General features: G+C 46.9%; 1 protein-coding gene across 2 annotated transcripts in view; it reads right to left on the bottom strand.

Moving 5' to 3' along the window:
• The window catches only part of Acly (ATP citrate lyase), a 49,206-nt gene extending 46,381 nt beyond the window's left edge, over positions 1 to 2,825 (bottom strand). For both annotated transcript variants that reach the window (XM_034504687.2, XM_034504688.2), the window contains exon 1: positions 2,692 to 2,825. The gene's annotated coding sequence lies outside the window, so the exon portion shown is untranslated. The remainder of the gene's footprint in view (positions 1 to 2,691) is intronic.
• Positions 2,826 to 16,157: the final 13,332 nt, after the last annotated feature.

Here is a 16,157-nt window from a genome sequence, read left to right as displayed (position 1 = left end):
GCTGGAAAGGGGCTTCTCCTGAGATGGCTTGTAACTCCTTCTTAGTTTCTGAAGGAGACGCCCCAACCAGCCCCACTGCCCCCGAGTCCTCCACCCCCACCCACTTCAGTTCCATTTCCCAATCTTCTTGACTCAGACCAGAAAAACTGGTCCTGAAATCGAATGGGCACACCCACCCCTACCCACCTCCCAAACAGAATGCAGCCCAGGGCACCTTAATCAGAAGGGGGGGGGGCACTGACCACTTCCAGCCATTCATACAGCTTCAACACACAGGATCACACACAGCAGGAGAGAGAAAGCCCCTTGGCTAAGCCTAAGCATAAACCAGTTGACAGAAGACTGACCACAGTCCCCAGAACAAAGTACCTCCTAAAAGAGACCCTAAGACCCAACTAAGGGAAGGACGAAGGAAAAACACAACCTTAGGCAACTGAAGGAAAGGACAATTGTCTTAAGTCTCAGATCTTAGAGTCTCTCTCCTTTTTTTTTTTTTTTTTTTTTTTTTTTTTTTTTTTGGTTTTTTTGAGACAGGGTTTCTCTGTGTAGTCCTGGCTATCCTGGAACTCACTCTGTAGACCAGGCTGGCCTCGAACTCAGAAATCCGCCTGCCTCTGCCTCCCAAGTGCTGGGAATAAAGGCGTGCGCCACCACCGCCCGGCAGAGTCTCTCTCCTTGAGATGGTGCAGGGTGGTATGGAGGGTTGTCTCCCTTCAGGAGACAAAATAACAGGGAGATGATACAAGAAAAATTTGCCAGTTTACCAAAAACAAGATGTGCCACCAGAGCACCTTGGTTTAGCAGGGAAGGCAGAGACAAAGGACTCATAGAATAACTGGAGGAAGGGCCTGGCTTCTCAGCAGGGTAGCTCATACATCCAGGGAGGCCTCAGTGGAGATCAATCAAAACTTCACTCATCGATTCACTGCTCTCCAGAGCAGCGGATCTTTGAGGTTCTTTCAGAGAATCTAAAAAGCATGGAAATACCCGAAGGGAAGTATGCACGTACTCAAGTGTGTAAAAACTTCTGTTATTAGGAACATGAGACAAAGTAAATCCAAATCTGGGATTGGAGACCCCCAACAACACCTCAAACCCTTTCTCGGCTGCTCATCACGCTATGATCAAATTTGTGATGGATGGCTTCACAGCAGAGCCGAGGGCCTGCTCCCCCAAAGAACTGTTACCTGGTAACAATAACCAGCAAACTCTTCATGGGAAACCATGCCCAAGAATCTAGCATGCACAGGGACCTACACATGTACATATATGAACACACACACTCACATTCTGTCTTTGTCTCTCTGTCTCTGTCTCTCTCTCTCTCTCCAAGAAAAGAAGCTTTTGAGTTGAATGGGCTATTTTCTACAGTGAGTGCCCAGGACTGAATTCACTCAGAGGCCTCAGGAGCAGCCCAGAGGGAAGGAGGAATGAATGAAGAATGCTTTTTAAGAAGGTTCCTCTGGGACCCAATGAGGATGTTTCTTAGGGTCAACAAAACACTCTCAGTTTAAGGGATGGGCAAGGAAAGGGGACAACAAGCAAGCAATCCCTATAGCAAAGGAATGGGGCAGAATTCTCTTGAGTATTCCCTGGTGCAGCCGACAGTGTCTAAATGGAGATTAAAAACAGCAGCTACTCTATCTTCAAGGCATCCTTTTACTGCCCCCCACCCCCACGGGGGATGTTTAAGCAGCTTCCTGAGAGGTGGAAAAGATCCTTCCGGGGCAGTTATCTCTCGATATTAAAAAGAAACCTGAAATACTGAAAAAGTTAATTCGGGGAAAGACAGGGTGGGCTGGCAGTCTAAAGCGCCTTATGCTGTCCTTCCCAAAATTATGTCAGGAGGGATCCCCTCATGGCAGAACTTCAAGACTGGAGAAAGCAGCCGGCTTTGGGGACTGGACCTCTGCCAGGCCTGACAGGAGGAAGAGGTAGCATCCTTTGCACGCACACCGCGAGCGAGCGCGCGCGCGCACACACACAAACACACACACACACACACCCTAGGAGCTTGTCTCGTCCAGACTCCTAAGCACTCCGACCATCTGTTGTTTGGGGGCTGCACCAGTAGGGAGCTCCTTAGCAGGGCGAGCCCATCCAGCGCCGACGCTCCGAAGCCAAGTCCTCGAAGCAAGGCCTCAGGCACTCTGAAGCAGCACGACCCGGCGTGGCCAGGGCCCACTCCCTCCACTTCGACATAGAGCTTAAGGGATTCATCACAGAATAGGATGGGCCTGCTTGAGTTTGCCTTGTAAGCGGCCGGCGTGGGGAAAGTAGCCACCGCCATCTCTACTACCCGCCTCGGCATCCGGTGGGGAACCCGAATGGGGCCCAAAAAAGTGTCCCAAAAAAGCCCGAGGAGACTCGAGAGCTGGCCCTGGGTGGAGCTGAGGAGAAGCAGGACGTGTAAAAGCAATCCGGAGGAGGGAGGAGAAGCAAGGTCGGTGGCAAGCAATGTGCAAACTCCCATGAACCAGAAAAGGATTGGAAGGGTGTAGACACGCGGCCCGCGGCTGGGGCGAAGGCTACTATAAAGCCGAGACCCGCACAAAACTTCCGAGCAGGTGCCGAGAGCGCGCGGGAGCTCCCAGTCAGCGAGCCCGGGGGTGGTTCCGGGTTGGGGGAGGGAAGCAGGAAGCTTAGTGGGTACTCGGGGGTCGCACCCGCGCCTACGATTGCGGTACTCACCTCTTCGAGAAAGCCCGAGTGCGGCTCTCTGTCCGTAAGCACCAGCTCACCCCAACTCCCTGGATCGCTCCAGCCGCCTGCAGCTCCCGGGGATCCAGCTTTTGTCCCGGCCCAAGCGGGCTCCTCCCCGCCCCCCATCAGCTCACAGGCCAAGCAGCCCGGCGATTGGGCACACGCGTTCCCTAGCCTGAGCTCTAGACTCCTCCCCATTCGCTACTGCGGTGACCCCGCCCTCAGGCATGACCCGGGGCTGATGGGACTTGTAGTCCTGGAAGTGGGCGGGGCCGTGGGCGGGGCCTAGGATGGGGAGATGGGCCGGGCGGTTCGAGGAGGAGAACCTACGAGACTGGGGGCTGTGGCCTGATCGCTTCAGGGGCTGGGCCGGCCAGCCGCCGGGTTGGGGAGCTGAGGGAGGGGGTTGTTGGCCCAAAAGGCTGTAGCACTTCTCGCAGGACCTGGCGTCCCCTTCCTTCCTCCCCTGGGAGCAACTGACTTTCTTATCCCAAGCGCTAGTTAGCCGCCACACCAAACCCAGTGTGTCCGACCTGCTTTTGAAAGCTACGTCTATTTTCCTTTCACACGTGGCGCCTCTCCTCTCCTGGAACCCTACCCATGGAATTTACTAGAGCCAAACTACACGACCATGCTATACAATCAGACCGCCCGACGCAGGGCATAGATTGGAGGAAGGGGTAAACTAGTGAGGCCAGAAGGACGTCAGTCCCAACGCGAGTCCTCTTACAGGCTCACCTGAGCGCGGATCTGGGCGGAGCTGATCATTTATCCAAGATTAAAACCTAGGACTGGGGCCATCCATGCCCAACCTCTTGCTCCCTCCCCTAACCTTATTGCACTGAAAGCAATGAACAGCCTCCTCTTCTTTTCTGTTACTTGTGAGAGATAGAACATATTTTCCAAACCCAAAACTGGAGCGCCCAGCCTAACAGGGGCCCGAGAACTTGTGGGGCAGAATATATGAAAGCAGAACGTCCTGGAAATCAGGACTCCAATTCAATGCTTCCCTGGAGTGGAAGCCTCTCTTGCTTGTACCTTAGTCCCAGTATGTCTTCCTAGCCGGTCCCAGAAACTAACAATTTTACAGCTCTAGAAAGGAGGCCAGAACCATTCTCTTATCAGCTCAGGTGATACATCAGCCCAGGGTGCAGAGAAAAGCATGGCTGCGCCCCTGGCAAAAACCCTGGGTCAAAAGCTCCCTGCAACAATGTTGCAACACTCTCCTGGGCAAACACTTTCCCAAGGCCCCCAACTCCCAGGCCCGTTTCAGCCAGCCTTTGGATGGCTGAACTTCTTTTACCCATGCTTGACCGGCGTGTGCTTCTTGATGATGTCATTTTTTTTTTTGGTCCCTTCCCTCATACTCATTCTTTAGAAATAACAGTTTATAGTGTCCCTTGCTCCTGAAGTTGAGGGAGAGGCCTATAACCTAACCAAATCTCTGTGAGGGATCACTTCTCCCAAAGTAAATATCTTCTCTGAAGTTACTCAAATTCAGGCCCTTTTGTTTGTTTTCTGTCAGAGTAACATGTAACCCAGGTTGTTCTTAAACCCATTGTATAGAGAACAACCTTGACCGCCTATCCTCTGCCTCAGCTTCGCAAATGCTGGAACAACAACGGACTAGCTAGTCTTCACAGGCTAGCCAGAAGACTGTAGTTAATGTGAATCACCTGTGGGGTGTCCTAGAAAAATGGCTAAGCAGGTAAATAACTTGCTCCACAAAGATGATGTGAGTTCCATCACCAAAACCACATAAAGGCAATTAAAGAAAAATGGCTCCACAAAATTGTCCTCTGACCTCCACACGCATACACGTGTAGTACCTATGCCCCCTTACATAGATACAATAATAACTTTTTTTTTAATAGGCAGGTAGGTCTCTATGATTTTCCGACAGCCTGGTCTACGACACAACTATCCCTTTGGTTAGAAAAAATAACCTTCAGTCTGGCATGGTGGCACACACTTTTAGTCCCACCACTTGGAAGGCAGAGGCAGGTGAATCTCTGTGTGTTCAAGGCCAGCCTGGTCTACAAAGCAAGTTCCAGAATAGCCAGGGCTATACACATAAAAAAAAAAAAAAAAAAAAAAACAAAAAACAAAAAAAACAACAAAAAAAAAAAAAAGGAAGAAAGAAATTTCCAGCAGAATGTGGTAAGGCAGTATTCTCAAGTTTCCTAATGCTGCGACCCTTTAATACAGTTCTTCATGTTGTGCTGACCCCAACCATAAAATTATTTTGTTGCTACTTCATAACTGTAATTTTGCTACCATAATGAATCACAATTTAAATCTCTTATATGCAGGATATCTGATATGCAACTCCTATGAAAGGGTCATTCAAAGCCCCCCTAAAGGGTCCTCACTCACAGATGGAGAACAGATGTGGGAAAATAATCCAATAATCTCAGCATTCAGGAGCCTCAGGAAGGATGATCAGGAGTTTGAGGAAAGCCTAAGCTATACACTAAGATTTTATCCAAGCAAAACAAAACACTGCAGCTAGAGAGATGTCTCAGCTGTTAAGAGCTCTTGATGCTCTTCCAGGACCCAGGTTCAATTCCCACCACCCCACAAGGCAGCTCAACTCTTTTGTAACTCTAGTTCTAGGAGATTTGATGCCCTCTTCTGGCCTCTGCAAGCAGCAGGCACATACATGGCACAGATGAACATGCAGGCAAAACACCAATAAACATAATTAAAAAAAAAAAAAAAGGACACAGCTTGTGTGGTGGTGGTGTATACCTTTAATCCCAGCACTTGGGAGGCAAAGGCAGCAGGATCTCAGAGTTCAAGGCCAGCCTGGTCTACACAGTGAGTTCCAGGACAGCAAAGGCTACACAAGAAACCCTGTCTTGAAGGAACCCCCCCCACACACACACACACAAACAAACAAAAAAGAGAGAAAAAGAAACAGAAAAAGAAAGAAATTAAAAATAAATAAGAACACTCCTAAACAAACAAGTATCCAGGTAAGAAACAACTATAAGCTTTTTTATGTCAGTTTGGCAAAATCAATAAAAATTGCTAATTGCCTGAAGCTTGACCTGGTGGCATGGTGCAGGAGAGCTGGTGAGCTGACCAACTCAGCCACCACTCAGGTCCACATCCAGGGCTTTGTGTTGGCCCACCCCAACATCTACATCAAGTATGAACTGATGGAACAGCTGGGGCTGGTCCTACAGATCCAAAGCTGCAGGGTCTCTATAGGCCAACAACAGGAACTCTGAGACGACTTTCCAATGAAGCTCCAGTATTGATAGTATAGCAGAAGGCGAAGGCCTCAAACCAGACCACTGACTCATAGCAGTGAACATGTGCAGGTAAAGAAGAGTGGACAAAGCTGGGCAGTGGTGGCACATGCCTTTAATCCCAGCACTTGGGAGGCAGAGAGAGGCAGGTGGATTTCTAAATTCAAGGCCAGCTGGGTCTACAGAGTGAGTTCCAGGACAGCCAGGGCTATACAGAGAAACCCTGTCTTGAAAAACCAAAAAAAAAAAAAAAAAAAAAAAAAAAAAAGTGGATGAAAAGGTATATATACTATGTGACACACTACAGGGTATATATACTATGTGACACACTACAGCTTCCAGGATGAGATGCTTTGTTTTATTTTAATTTTCTTTTTGGTGGAGAATTCCAATGATTGATACTAAGGGGGACAGGAAGATAAATGGGGTTGGGGTACATGATGTGACATTCACAAAGAATGAACACAACGTTTTAAAAGACTGCAAATTGTACTTGCCCTGGGCTCCTTCGATTCCACTTTTATTAAATTATTCTTCAGGGCTATATTTTGTACCTGGTGATGGAATCCTGATGTTTCCTTCTTTGAATAAGGTCTTGGCACTTAGGAAGTGCTCAACAAATATTTGCTGAAGGATGGAGCGCCCCTACCCACCCACCTCATCAAAGTGCTGCTAGGCATGGGTTGGACTGGTTTTAAAAAAGAAAAAGGAAAGTAAGTGTCTTAGTTAGGGTTTTACTGCTGTGACCAAGGCAACTCTTCTAAGGACAACATTTAATTGGGGCTGGTTTACAGGTTCAGAGGTTCAGCCTATTATCTTCAAGGCAAGAACATGGCAGCATCCAGACAGGCATAGTGCAAGAAGAGCTAAGAGTTCTACATCTTCATCTGAAGGCTGTGAGTGGAAGACTGGCTTCCAGGCAGCTAGGATGAGGGTCTTAAAGCCCACCCCCACAGTGCCATGCCTATTCCAAAAAGGCCACACCTAGTTGAACAGGGCCCTACCTTCTAATAGTGCCACTCCCTGGGCTGAGCATATACAAACCATCACAGTAAGTAAAGAGAAAAAAAGAAAGTATCTGTTGGAAGCTGGACATGGTAGCGCAAGTCTATATATAATCCTCGCACTTGGGAAACAGAGGCAAAGATCTATCCTGGGATATGTGGTTAGTTCGAGGTTCTGTCTCCAAAAAAAGAAGGGGAGACAGAAAGAGAGGAAGGAAAAGAAGGAGGGAGGAAAAATAGCTATGTGAGATACCAGAGAGGTTCCTTTGATCTGTGCTAATCAAACTGGGCCCCATCTTCTTACTGTTCTGGTATCTTATTCAAAAGCTCCAAGTCTTCTGCTTTTCCCGTTATACCCACACCTAGCCTCTTCTGGACCGGTCTGTGCATCAGTATTATAAAGGTTACAAGCACTATCCCCAGGCTCATTCTTCCGGCATTCTTCACTTGTGAAGATCTTAGACTGACTAGCGGCTCCCTCCTAGATTTTAATCCACGTCAGCTAATTATTTTTAGGTTTTGTTTGTTTGGAAACAGGTTTTCACTGTGCAGCCCAGGCTGGCCTGGGCTCTCTATTTGGAACAGGATGGCCTATATATAAGTCACAGAGGCCTGCCTGTCTGCCTCCTGGGTGCTGTGGTTAAAGGCATGCCTTGGCTCACGTCAACTAATTTATTGGGCAGCAACGCTACAGAAGACAAGGGTTCTAGCAGATGCTTCTCATGGCCACAGCTTGAGCTGAGAATTAACGACAGTTTGCAGGTGAGCAACCTGCCCGTCTTTGTGTTCTATTGCTGTGAAGAGACACCATGACCAACTCTTAGAAAAGAAAGCATTTGATTGGGGCTTGCTTGCAGTTTTAGAGGTTAACTCCGTTATTGTCATGGCGGGAAGCATGGCAGCATGCAGGCACACAAGGTGCTGGAGCAGTACCTGAGAGTTCCACATCTGGATCCACAGGCGGGGCAGCATGAAGAGAGAGCCACTGGGTCTGACTTGGGTTTTTGAAACCTCAAAGCCCACCCCTAGTGACACACTTCCTCCAACAAGGCCACACCTACTCCAACAAGGCCTCAACTCCTACCCTTCTCAAGGAGTGCCACGCCCTGATGACTAAGAATTCAAATATATGAGCCAAGGGAGGCCAATCTTATTAAACCATCAAAACCACTCCATGGCCTCCGTAAGATTGTAACCATATCACAATGCAAAAATGCATTCAGTCTAACTTAGAGAATCCCCTTAGTCTAGCAGAGTCTCCACAATGTTTAGAAGTCCAAAGTTCCAAGTCTCTTCTGAGACCCAAGGCAATCTTAACTGTAACCTTATGAAATTAAAAAGCAAATCACATACTTCCAACACACAAGGGCCCAGAATATACATTACAATTCCAGAAGGGAAGAAAGGGAGCCTAGTGAGAAACTATTGGACCAAAGCAAGGCTCCAAATTCTGCCCCTCTGTGTCTCATGTCAAAGCATTCTTCAGATCTCCAACTCCTTTCAGCTTTGTTGACTGCAACATACTTTTCTCTTGGGCTGGATCCACTCGCTGTTAGCAACTTTCCTTGGCAGGTTATCTTATGGCTCTGGCATCTCCAATAGCTTGGGGTTTCCAAAGCGATCGAGGCTTTAACTTCACAGCTTCACACAATGGCCGGCCTCTGTCTGGGCCTCAGTTTAGAGACACCCCTGATATGTGCCTAGCTCAGCAGCTTCCCTTAGCTGCAGAGGGAGATTCTACAATGCCTTTCTTGTATCGTTGACTCTAAATCCAGAACCGTGTGGACAAAGCTGCCAAGTTGCACTGCTTGCTGTGGCTGGAACGCGCCCCCTTTGTTCACTTGCATTTGCATTAGCTTTCTGTAATTCATGATTTCCTTCACTTAAGCTTTTCTTTAAATCCTTTTCACAGGCTGGGCAAGGCTGTGCCGTGAGGCTACTATTCCTTTTATTTCATTTAGCATCAGACTTTTCTTTTAACTCTATCTCCTCGAGCCCTGGACTTTCATTTTCTGATGCTTCTTTTCTCTTCAAAACTACATTTTGTAATTTTCCTTGCTCAGCCTGCTCCTTTTCATTATAGATCTGTGTCTAAGTTAGGGTTTTACTGCTGTGAGCAGAACCATGACCAAGGCAGCTCTTATAAGGACAACATTTAATTGGGGCTCACTCACAGGTTCAGAGATTCAGTCCATAATCATCAAGGTGGGAGCATGGCAGCATCCAGGCAGGCATGGTGCAGGAGGAGCTGAGAGTTCTACATCTTCACCTGAAGGCTGCAAGTGGAAGACTGGCTTCCAGGCAGCTAGGATGAGGGTCTTAAAGCCCACGCCCATGGCGACACACCTATTCCAACAGGGCCACACCTTCTAATTGTGCCACTCCCTGGGCGGAGCATATACAAAGCATCACAATCTGCATGAGAGTGACCACTACTACCACATGAGACAGCCAGTATTAAACTGTCTTGATCTCTTTTCTACAACACCATTAATCCAAAAACTCTTCAATTTGGTCTCAGGCAGATTTTTTTTTTTTTTGAACAATGGCAAAAAACAGCTACATTCTTCACCCAAACATCACAAGAACAGTCTCTGGGCCACTTACTAATATTCTTTTCCTCTGAAACCTCTTAAGCAGGACTGTCATAATATACATTTTTCTCTGCACCATTGTTTTTCATGGCCCTACTAGTATGGCCCATTAAGCCCAGCTTAAAGTATTCAACTGTTTTCCTAATCCAAAGTCTACGTTCTGCCAATAAGCAGAATGCTCAGGCCTGTCATAGCGATACCCTGCTGTTTGGTACTAGCTTCTGTCCAACCGTTCTATTGCTGTGAAGAAACACCGTGACCAACTCTTTAAAAAGAAAGGATTTGATTGGGGCTTGCTTGCAGTTTTAGAGGTCTAGTCTATTGTCATGATTGGGAGCATGATGGCATGCAGGCAGACGTGGTGCTAGAGACGTCGTGGCTAGGAGCCGGGCAGTGGTGGTGCACGCCTTTAATCCCAGCACTTGGGAGGCAGAGGCAGGCGGATTTCTGAGTTCGAGGCCAGCCTGGTCTACAGAGTGAGTTCCAGGACAGACAGGGCTACACAGAGAAACCCTGTCTCGAAAAACCAAAAAAAAAAAAAAAAAAAAAAAAAGTCACTAAGAGTTCTACATCTGGATCTACAAACAGCAAGAAGAGAGACCCACTGGGTCTGGCTTGGGCTTCTGTAACCTCAAAGCCCACCTCCAGTGACACACTTCCTCCAAAGGCCACACCTACTCCAAGGCCACACCTTCTATCCTTCTCAAGGAGTGCCACTCCTTGCCGACTGAAGTGGAAACTTTCAGTTTCTTTGGAAAGTCAGTTACGTCAAATGATGTCTTTCCGGGGCACACAGGTGAAAGAATGTTAAGCTGAAGCAGACACGGGTGAAAGGATGTTTTGCTACATCAGACACATGAAAGGACGAATGATGCTTAAAAATAATATAAATATGACCCACAGACAGTGGGAGTTCTAGCATTGGTCTGCCTTGCTCCACCTCTTGAGTCTTTACTGACAACAGGAATGTATTGGTTTGCCTTACATTGGGTTGCTGAGCTTGGCCTTTGGTGACTATGTTCAGACAGGGAAACTCGCCAAAGAACTTCTTATGAGGTTCCTGTGGCTTCTTTCCACTTCCTCAGACTTGAACCAGTTGGTGAGCCTCTCAGTTTCTTCTGGATTGAACTGCCCTTGCTGATTCATGTGTGGTGTCTGCTGAATGGACTGGACTGCAGCTGCTGATTCATGTTTGGTATTCGCCAGTCGACTGGACTGAGAACAATGAAGATTGGAATCGCCCCAAAGAACTATTTCTAAACAGGTCCACTTCCTCCATATCCTAATAACCTTTCTTTTTCACTACCTCTGGTGGGTGGTGGGCTAGTGGGGAGGTTGAACCCTTATTAAAGTAGGTTGAGAAAAGTGTGTGCCTACAGACGACTAACAATTAAAATAAATGAGCCAATAGGGCCCATTCTTGTTCAACCCACCACATTGCCTTGGTAATGATCTCATCATTAAGTTCCTGTCCTTAGCCCTACACCCTGCTGTGGCTGAAGGAGAGAAGTGAGATCCTGTTGGGTGGGGCTTCCTCATTTCACTGTTTATCCCTGGTCACTCACTGCCCACATCACTGGATAAACACTGGAATGAATGTGTCAATAAAGTGATTAGGACTTAAGGACCATATGGGCCCTTGGTACTCCTATACTTAAGAGTCAAAGGCAGGAGCATCTCAAACTTAAGGCCAGCCTGGTCTACACAGAGAGTTCCAGTTCTGACCTTGATATACAAGTGGTGAGCATGAACACACATACACACACACATGCTCGAATAAATGAATGAATAAAAATGAATGAATGAATGAATGAATGAAAAAAGAAGAGTTTAAGACAATGTGTCCCCCAAGGATATTTGGCAGACAAATCCTAGATGTTTCTTCTTTGTTCCTGAGACAAATATCTAAGGCAGCTAAAAGGAAGAAAGGCTTATTTTGGGTCATGGTTTCCAAGGTTTCAGTCCGAGACCAGCTGAATCCATTGCTTTGGGCTTGCCTATTTTGGGCAGAATACTGCGGGTAGCAGAAGACACAGGCCGAAGCTGTTCACCTCAAGACAGCCAAGAAGAGACCAAGGTGAAGCCAAGGCCAAGGGAGGACCAGGTGAAGACAGGTGAGTAATATATCCTAAAGCTCACCACCACAGATCTACCTCCTCCAGCTAGACCCCAACTTCTCACAAAAGACCACCACCAGCTGGGTTCCATGCCAACACACACACCTGTGGGATGTGCTTCATACCCACACTCTTAATATCCTTCCTCAAGGATGCTCACACTCTTATGCTGCCTCTTCTTCGGAGCTCCTTGACCCACGTATTCCAAGAATATCAGAACCAAAAGAGTTAGAAATCTAACCACTGAGAGATGAGGAGATGGCTCATTGGGAGATGACTCAAAGGATAAGAACACTTGAGGTGCTATCATGAGAGAAGAGTTGGAATCCCCAGCACCCATGTAAAAAGTCGGGTGTGGCCACATGTATCTGTAAACCCTAGCATGATTGGAGGACAGAAACAAGATCACTGGGGCTTGCTGACTGCCAGCCTGACTCCAGGTCCATTGAGAGACCCTGCCTCAGGGGACCAAAGTGACAGAGCAGAGGAGCCAACATACCCCTCTAGAGTGGGCACACTTACACATGCATGTAAACTAACATGCATACACATGCAAGAAAGAAAAAGGAAGGAAAGATTAAAAAAAGAAAGAAAGAAAAAGAAATCCAACCATCTAAACTCTTATTTTCTAAAGAATACACTGGAGAAACTGAGGCCTAAGGAAGGCACCTAACTACAGACGGAGGGTAGGTAAGTTGTGCAACTCTTTTGGAAACTGACAGTACCTAGTAAAAATCACAATCCCTAGCACCCCACCCCCACACACACAGGTCTACTCCTAGGTATACATTAATGAGAATCTCACACACCCATGTGCCAGGAAACACTTGTGAAGTTGTCCCTACAGCACAATTTGATGTGACCCCAAACTAGAGCCAAGCTATTCTTCAGCAAGGGATGGATGGGTACAGCAAGCAAAGTAACTGACCTGCAGCTTGTGTGCACCGACATGGCTGGCTCTCAAAAGCCGAGTGGAGAGCAGAGGACAGTAAAAAACAAGATTCTGTTCCATCCCTGTAATTCCAGCACTCAGGAGATGGAGGCAGAAGAATTGCCTTGAGTTCCAGGCCAGTTTAGACTACAGTGTAAGATCCTGTCTCAATGCACTAGGCTCCATCACAAAAAGAGACACATTTATTAAGTAATGCCAAAGGGCAGGCAATTAACCCACAATACATAAAGTGACAGCCCAAATTAGAAATAGCTGAAAGATGGGAATATTTACTTGGGCAAGGAAGGTACACAGAGGTAATTAGCGCATGAGAAGATACTCAACATCTCTACTTGTTAGGAGAAACAAATAAGAACCAGCAACAATGGAGCCAGGCATGATAACACATGCCTATGATCCCAGTATCTGAGGCAGAAGGATTGTGAATTCTAAGATACCTTGGGCTCCCTAGACAAGTCCTGTTTCAAAAGCCAAACAAATGGCAGTGGGAGCCACCATAAGGCTGTACAGGGTCTACCCTGACTTAGATTTTCTAAATCAGAAAGACAAGACTTTTCTTTCTTCTCTACTGCCCCTCCCTCCCTCCCTCCCTCCCTCCCTCCCTCCCTCCCTCCCTCCCTCCCTTCCTTTGTTGTTGTTTGATTTGTAGGATTTCTCTGTATAGTCCTGGGTGTCCTGGAGTTTTCTATGTAGACCAGGCTGGCCTCAAACTCACAGAGATCCTCCTGCCTCTGCCTCCCCAGTGCTGGAATTAAAGGTGTGTGTGTGCAAGCACGCGCGTACGCACACACGCACATGCACACAGAGCTTCTACCTCGTCCTTTTAGGGTCTAGCTAGAGCCCAAGTACAACTCCTCTGGTACTTTGTACCTTTTTATTCTTCCTCCAAAGCTCCCGTCTCCGACATGCAGCTGTTTGTTCACTGTGTGGCTGACCTCCATGCCGGCTGAACTCAAAGGCCACGGCCTTTTCTCTTTTTCTTCCCCGTCTCCCTCTTCCTGGCAACTGCTTACATTGTCTGCCCTGCCCTGGGGGTTTTCTTTGAAACTGTAATAAAACTTAAACTTCTTGTTAAAGAAAGGAAGAGAGAAAGAAAGAGAGAGAGAGAGAGAGAGAGAGAGAGAGAGAGAGAGAGAGAGAGAGAGAAGAAGAAGAAGAAGAAGAAGAAGAAGAAGAAGAAGAAGAAGAAGAAGAAGAAGAAGAAGAAGGAGAAGAAGAAGGGGGAGGGAGGAAAATCTCAACAATAGTGAATATAATAGGTAAAGTTACTGACTCCAGGTTGGAGAAATGGCTCAGAGTTTTGAACCTGCTGAAGCACGGCTGCTCTAGAGGACCCGGCTTCAATTCCCAGTACCCGCATGGCAGCTCACAACTGTCTGTAACTCTAGTACCAGGGCTTCTGATGGCCTTTTCTGGCTCCTGTGGGCAGCAGGCATGCAAATGGTGCTTAGATACACATGCAAGCAAAACCCCCATTCACATACAATAAAATCATTGAAATGTAATTAATGTATGGTAAACTGCACTTGGGAGCTGGGCCTGGAGATACAGTAATTCCAGCTACTCTGGAGACAGAGGCAGTGGATTTGCCAGCTCAAAGCCTATCTGGGACAGAGAGAGAGAGAGAGAGAGTTACAAGGCCAGCCTGGGGAAATGTAGCACCCTGTTCCAAAAATACAAAGAAAAAGGCTGTACATGTGGCCCAGCTGATAGACTGCTTGCCTAGCATGCCCCAAATCCTGGGTTTGCTCCCTGCCAACACATAAACCCGCGGTGGCAGTACACACCTGCAATCCCAGCATTCCAAAGCTGGGAACCAGGATGAGAAATGCAAGGCCGTCCTCAGTTACTCAAGGACTTCAAGAGCAGACGGTTATCTATGATACTGTCATCCAGTCAGTCATCAGTCAGCCAAGGATACAAAATAAAAAGGGAAAACAGAACTAGGAACAGATAGATTATGGGAGAGTGCTTCATAGCATGTACTCGTACCTAGGTTTGCTCTCTAGCACTAAAAAACGGGGTGAGAGGGAGCTAACAAGAGAGCAAGCCTAAACTGACCTGCACAGATGTCATTTGAGTAATTCTATGGGTTTTACCACATGTGGCCATTCAGGAACCCACTAGCACCACCAGGCTACATACATCATTTTCATCTCCAAACATTCCCTAAAGAAAGACTTCTCTGTAGCCTACCCCATCAGATCCCATAACAGATGTTCGTGAGCCACCATGTGGTTGCTGGGGATTGAACTCAGGACCTCTGGAAGAGCAGTCAGTGAGCTTAACTGCTGAGCCATCTCTCCAGCCCAATTCAGTTCCTAATATATGCCATTCAGCTGGATTCTGTTTCTGGTTTTGTGTTTGAGACTCACTAAGTAGCCAGGGCTGGCCTGGAACTTGTTATGGAGACCAGGAAGCCTAGATCTCATCAAGAACCTCCTACCTCTGTCTTTGGAGTAAGAAAATTAAAGACCCAGGCCACCAAGTCTGGCTCAGCTGAATTCTGGAAAGACAGTTTATAAGACAAGAGTCTGGGCTGGAGAGATGGCTTGGGTTAAGAGCACTGGCTGCTTTGCAGAACATCCAGGTTCAACTCCTAGCATCCTAGCACCCAAACAGTGGCTCAAAATCACATGTAACTCCAGTTCCAGGGGATCTGATACCCTCTTCTGACCTCCATAGGCACCAAGCATGCATATGGTATGCATACATGCAGCAAAACACTCACATATAAAATGAAATGAGTAAATATTTAAAAAAAAAAAAAAAAAATCCCCACCAGCAAATTAAAAAAAAAAAAAAAAAAAAAAAAAAACAAAGTTCCTGATTAAGTCACAACCACTTTGGGGGGGCTAAACTTAAAAAAAAAAACCCAAAACCAAAAAAAACCCAGTATAGTTGAGGCAGTTAATTGAGTTAGATATTCAAGGTATTATGGGAACTTGGAGGTACTACTTTTTTTTAATGTGTGTGAACAAGCATGTGCCTTTGCACATGTGAGTGTGGATGCCAGAGGACACTCAGGAATGTACCTGTTTCTGTCGCTCCAGGGTTGACTAATACAAGCTGGTGCCATCACACTGGACTGTACCAGGTTTGGGGGAATTGAAGCAGAAAGTGCTTGGCTGGCATCTTACCAACTGAGTTATCTCCACAGTCCTTAGTCTTTTTTTTTTTTTTTTTTTTTTTTTTTTTTTTTTTTTGTGGTGATGGTGGTGTTGAATCGGCGGAGACCTTAGTTCAGACTTGGTATTAGCAAGTGTTCAATAAATATGTGAAATTGACAACTAAACCCATCACACTTTCCATTGCATTCTCATGCAAATCCTCACGTCCCTGAGGGCTCTGTTATTTTCTTGTTCATTTGGTAGGTAGAACACGTGCTTTTCAGTTCCCTAATGTGCTTGGTCAAGGATCACGCAGCTAGGAAGTGACAAGAGAGAAGGCTGCCCAAGCCCTCTGACTCCAAGTCCAACATTCTCTTTCTTTCCTGATGGGACCTGGAGCACTTAAGCCTTAAATCCTAC

This window comes from Arvicanthis niloticus, chromosome 6, assembly GCF_011762505.2.
Source record: "Arvicanthis niloticus isolate mArvNil1 chromosome 6, mArvNil1.pat.X, whole genome shotgun sequence".
Classification (NCBI taxonomy): Eukaryota; Metazoa; Chordata; class Mammalia; order Rodentia; family Muridae; genus Arvicanthis; species Arvicanthis niloticus.
This window is presented reverse-complemented; position numbering and strand designations above follow the sequence as displayed.